At 35.0% G+C, this 5,601-nt stretch overlaps 1 pseudogene; it reads left to right on the top strand.

Annotated features, from left to right (window-relative positions):
- Window positions 1-5,014: 5,014 nt before the first annotated feature.
- On the top strand, window positions 5,015-5,093 carry LOC150001656 (U2 spliceosomal RNA; annotated as a pseudogene).
- Window positions 5,094-5,601: the final 508 nt, after the last annotated feature.

Here is a 5,601-nt window from a genome sequence, read left to right as displayed (position 1 = left end):
TGTCATTGTTCACACATGTGCATTCCAGTCCACTCTCCTTGGCTGCCAGGTTAAATCAATGTGTGCAAACCATTCTCATTATATTAACAGTGGTTAGACATATATATACAGTATTCCCTCATTTATTGTGGGTATTATGTTCTAGACCCCCCCCACGATAGGTGAAAATCCAAGAAGTAGGAGCCTTACATTTATTTTAGTATTTATATATATTTTAAGGCTTTATAAACCCTTCCCACACACTTATTAACCATTCCCAGTCCCTTATTAACCTTATACCAAAAAATCTGTGATAAATAATTAAATATAATATATTTTTTAACTCCTGCGATACAGTGAAGCTGTGATAAGTGAATTGCAATATAGAGAGGGACTTCTGTAAAGCCAACCTAGGAAGAATTTGGCAGCCACTCTGCTCCTTGGTATTTATGTAAAGGAGTCAAAATCTTGTGTCCACATGAACACACGCACAAAGGTGTTTAGCAGCTTTCTAATTACTGAAGTGTGGAAGCAACTAAGATGTATTTCAATAGGTGATTGAATAAGTAAATCATTGTACATCTTGACAATGGATGATTATTCAGTGCTGAAAATAAATGAGCTATCAAGTCATGAAAAGACATGGAGAAACTGTAAATACATACTAATGAGCAGAAGCAGTCAATTTGAAAGGCTACATATTGTATAATTTCAAGTATATGGCATTCTGGAAAAGACACAGCTGTAGGACAATGAAAAGGATCGATGCTTTCTAGAAGTTTGGGAGATTGGGGTGAACATGTGGAGCACAGAGTATTTTTATATCAGTGAAGATATTCTGTATGATACTGTAATAATGGATATATTTATCCAAATCCATAGAATGTACAATTTTGAGTGAACCCTAAACTATGGACTTTGAGTGATCATAATCTGTCAATGTAGGTTCATCAGTTGTAACAGACATCCCACTCTAGTGGGGAATGTTGGTAATGAGAAAGGCTATTCATATGTGAAGCCAGAAATACAGAGAAAATCCTTATACATTTCTCTCATTCTCGCTGTAAAACTTAAACTTTTGTAAAGAAGTAAAGTCTTAATTAAAAAAAAAAAAAAAACTAGGCTTCTGTACAAAACCTAATTTACAAAAGAATACAATTGAATAGAGTCTGAGCGTGGGAAATTTCTCTGAAAGTATCCACTATGGAGTTCCTTAATGGAAGTTTTTCTAATTAGCTTAAGTGAGTGTTGAAAACACAAAATTAACTTTTTGGCAGAGTGTTTGGGAATGGAAGGAAATAAGAAATTGGTATAGAAATTTAGTGAGATATAAAGATAAAATGTCTATTGACATTTAAGTTAACACAAAAATTTTATTTACAAAAAAATAGTTTATTCATTAATCACAAATATATCTAGAATAGCTGATGAGAAGTCCTTACATTTTACAATATTAGCAAGAACTCATTCTCTCTATCCAAGAACATCCGTGGGTTATCAGGAGGAGATGCTATTGACGGTGCGGACTGCTGACCTCAGCGGGGCCGATCCCAGTGCGCACAGGCGCGTGTACTTGTAAGGAGAGGTTTTCTTTGGAAGTTGTTCCAAACCAGAGAATCTTTTCAACTTAAATGCAAATAATAATTCTAACTTTATGTTTAATGGAAAATATAACTGTATTATCTTATATATTGTTATATTCTAAGGAAGATCCTGAGCAAAACCAGTTGTTGCACAGGAAATGGGGATACAGAGTTACTGAGCTCACTTTTTGTTTACCATAAGAGTTCATTTGAGAAATGTAATAGTTTTAAGGACAAGGATATTGTTTCAGCAGAAGCTTTTTATTAGCAAGACATATGGTTTTCATTGTGTTGCATAAATAGTAGCACAGGATCTTTAATATATATTTTTTGTTTTCAAGTGTATGACTTGACAGACACATTACTGAGTTTCTATAGTCATTCAGTTAGTGTTCTGATAAATGAATTGGAGATATTATAGCCCTCAAATAGTAACTAATTTTTAAATTACTGGTTACAGAATATTATGATAAACTGCCTGCCTGCCTTCTTCGATTGTAAATCATGTAAGCATTGAGAAATACTGTAATATAGGAAAATTTATGGATTTAGTATCTTATAATTAATAGAATAATTGATACTCATGAAAGAATGCACTTATGGATTAGAGATTGGATGTAGAGCAATCTTGAAATTGAAAGTTTAATTTAGACCACTATCCTGAACATTTTATCTGTATTTTTACCTATACAGTTTAAGCTTAATAACAGGTCTAGATATTTCTTAATCATATCATCAAGTGATATGGCTCTCATCAATGTCAGCATGGTTTTAGTAACTAAGGGCTTCATTCATTAAATGTGTCTTGAAAATACAATATGTATTGATGTTCAGCTGTTCTGTTTTTCATCTCACAGAATGCACAATGTCTACGGTGTGTGTGAATGTGTATGTACAAATAGTCTTCATGCTTATGATGTGTATGTAAGAGTATTTATATATACACATGTTCTTTCTCAGTGATATTTCTTTTGTTGATCACCATTATTATTTTCCCATTATAAATTACCACATCTTAAATCCTTAGTCATAATTCAAGAAAAGTTGAAATCTTGAGTGTTACATTTTGTCTAAACTTTGGATGCTAAAATCAACAGGTACTTTCAATTCAAGAATAGACTAAGAAAACATGTACTTTGTTTTCCTAGAAACCATATTTAAATAAAAGTAGAGAAATACCAAAATTAACTAATAAAATCAGGAATTTGTGAAAGTTTTAGACCACAGAAAGGTTTTGTTACATTGCTGGAAAGCAGAAAGAAAGAGAGAAGGGAGGGGAAGGGAAGGAAAGGGAAGGGGAAAAAGGGAAGGGAAGGGGCTTAAAACAAGGAATCAAAAGTTATTTTAGGAAAAATATTCATTAAATGAACTCCGGGGATCACTCAGTATACTCCCACATTAACTCTGTATAGATTACAATGGATTGTTGGTTAACAAGTCAAGAACACAGGGAGTGAGAATGTTCAGCCACAGCTTGTCACCAATGGTTTATTGTCACTACTACAAATTCATCCAATGCTGCCCATCCCTAGGTTCATTTAATATTACTGGAGATTGGTGTTTTAAAAATTGTAGAATTAGGAGTAATCTCTCCTGGCAACTATAAATTGCTGTTATTATTAAAATATTTTTATTAACTATTAAATTTATTATTTAAAAAGTACCTTCCTTTACAAATTCTGTCTCAACTTGCTTGCTTCCTCCAAGCCGAATTCTCTCAGAATAACCACTTGTTAATTACTGTTATTTTGCCTTATAAGGACAAGTAAGATGATATTCTGTATCTCAAAAAAGCATCCTGTTCATCTATTCCCATTTGACAGGAAACATCAAGAGGTGGATTTTCTGGATTATCCTTGCCCAGTTTTTCTTTTATTGCCCTGAAACCCTAAGATGAATTATATGTTTAATAAATTATTTTCTCTTTGGGGAAGAAAGGATAAAAATAGCATAATTTATTGTTTTCAAATAAGTCTGACATGATTATCTTTTACAGAATTCCTATAAGAAATATTTGTCCCAAATTTTTACCAGCTTGTTATATTTTATTCAAACAAAAACAATCAAGAGACTACTCCTTATTGAACTCTCCACATTATGGTTAAATTTCACAACTTTAAATCATTTCTGATCTAGTAGAGGTTAGAGACAGCCTATCATATTTCTCCTTTTTTCTCAAACAATTTGGATTTGAGTAAAATCTTTTGTGTCCCACCAACCTCAAAGTTTGCTGGGGATGAAAATCCAAATTTTCTCTGACATACTAGAAAAGCATCTCATGAGCAGAGTGTTAAATCTAATTTTGTAATACATGAATTGTGTCCAATGCTATTTAAACAAATTTTAACTAAAAATATATATTTAAATATTTTCATTGACTTATATGATTCTTGGTTCTGAAACTCCTGCATGTCATATGAGTGATACACAACATGATCCCCCATAAAGAGAGAAAACACTCCAATGAAGTAAACCAAGGAAACAAGAGCCAAACTAGGTAAAGCATGCACATGCCAGGATTTTTCAAATCTTTTCTTGTCATTCTGAAGCCTCCAGCTCCTGGACAATAACACATTTTCCTTGTTCTGGACACCCAAGTGTGGCTCTCCTCTCTTGGGAATAATAATATGTAGAGTTACATTTAGGTGCCAATAATGTGTAGTGAAGGGTGGATCCAGCTGGCATACTTGCATTGATCAAACTGTGTTGGTCTTATTTTCATCCAGTACAGTGCTCCATTACTAACCTGTGATAAATAATGTATTTGCTTTCTAGACATGAATGAGATGCCTTCGTAGATGTATTTTAGGAAGGCCCAATAAAGTGGTTTCTACTCCACAAGGAATAAACCACTGGCGAATTTCTCTCAGGATAGATCATAATTTGTGTAGAATATAATCTTTACATATTTTGATGCTTCAAAAAAAATTCTGGACTGCAAGGCTCAGTTAAAAATATACTGACAATTGGTGGTCCTTGATCTATATCTTCTGGCACTAGAACCAAGTATTTTCTATGATTAATTTATGAGTTGAACTACAGACCTCTTATTGGACAATGCATGTGCTTATTATATGATAGATATGGCACAGTGCTAAATACCTTCAGGACTACAAAAAAGAGAAAATGATAGCGTATGATGAATATACCATAAAGAAACAGTGGAGTCCAGAGCAGAGCTCTGTGATCACATGAGCTGGGTTCAAATCCTGACCAAGCTAATACCAACTGTATGAGATGAAGAAAGGTCTAAGGTTTTAAGTGTTGTTTTACCAAGTTTCTAAAGAGAAGTGAAGAAAGAAACAGACAAACGAAACAAAAATAGACTCATAAATAAAGAGAACAAACTGATGGTTGTGGGGTTGTGGGGGGACTGCCTGAAAAAGGTGAAGGGGTTAAGAAGAACAGATTTGGTAGTTACAAAATAGTCATGGGGATATAAAGTATAGCCTATCGCTTCTCGGCCTTTTGGCTAAGATCAAGTGTAGTATAGCCTAGCAAATATAGCCAATAATATTGTAATAACTGTGTGCAGCCAGGTGGGGACTAGAAATATCAAGGGGGACACTGTAAAGTACATAATTGTCTAACCACTATGCTATACACCTGAAACAAATACAAAATAATATTAAATGTAAACTGTAATTTAAAAAAATTTTAAACAAAAAAAGTTTATTTAAAAAGGTAAAGAAAACACTTGCTTGCTGGGAAGGGATGATGCAGGGCAAAGGACACAGTCAGGTCAGGGCTCCGTGTCCGCTCCTCAAAAACTTTCACACCTGGCTGGTGACACTGGTGACCATGGAGGAAGTGCACCTGGCTCCAGGTCTCACAGAGGAGCTGAGGAGGTCCCCGGTGGAGGTGGGCCGCATCCAGACAGGACCTCTGTGGCTCCAGCACTCAGTTTTGGGCAGGCTCTGGCCTCCGGGACCCAGGGAAGGTGCCAACGGGCCTACAGAGCTGGTGCCCAGGCAGTGTGAGCTCTGGCAGTTGGGCCTCTGGGTCCTGAACGTCCCCATATGGTGGCCCATCCGGTGCA

The sequence above is a fragment of the Furipterus horrens genome, unplaced genomic scaffold (genome assembly GCF_987537825.1).
Source record: "Furipterus horrens unplaced genomic scaffold, mFurHor1.1.pri manual_scaffold_9, whole genome shotgun sequence".
NCBI lineage: Eukaryota > Metazoa > Chordata > Mammalia > Chiroptera > Furipteridae > Furipterus > Furipterus horrens.
The sequence above is the reverse complement of the archived record's forward strand: the minus strand, read 5'-3'. Positions and strand labels throughout refer to the sequence as shown.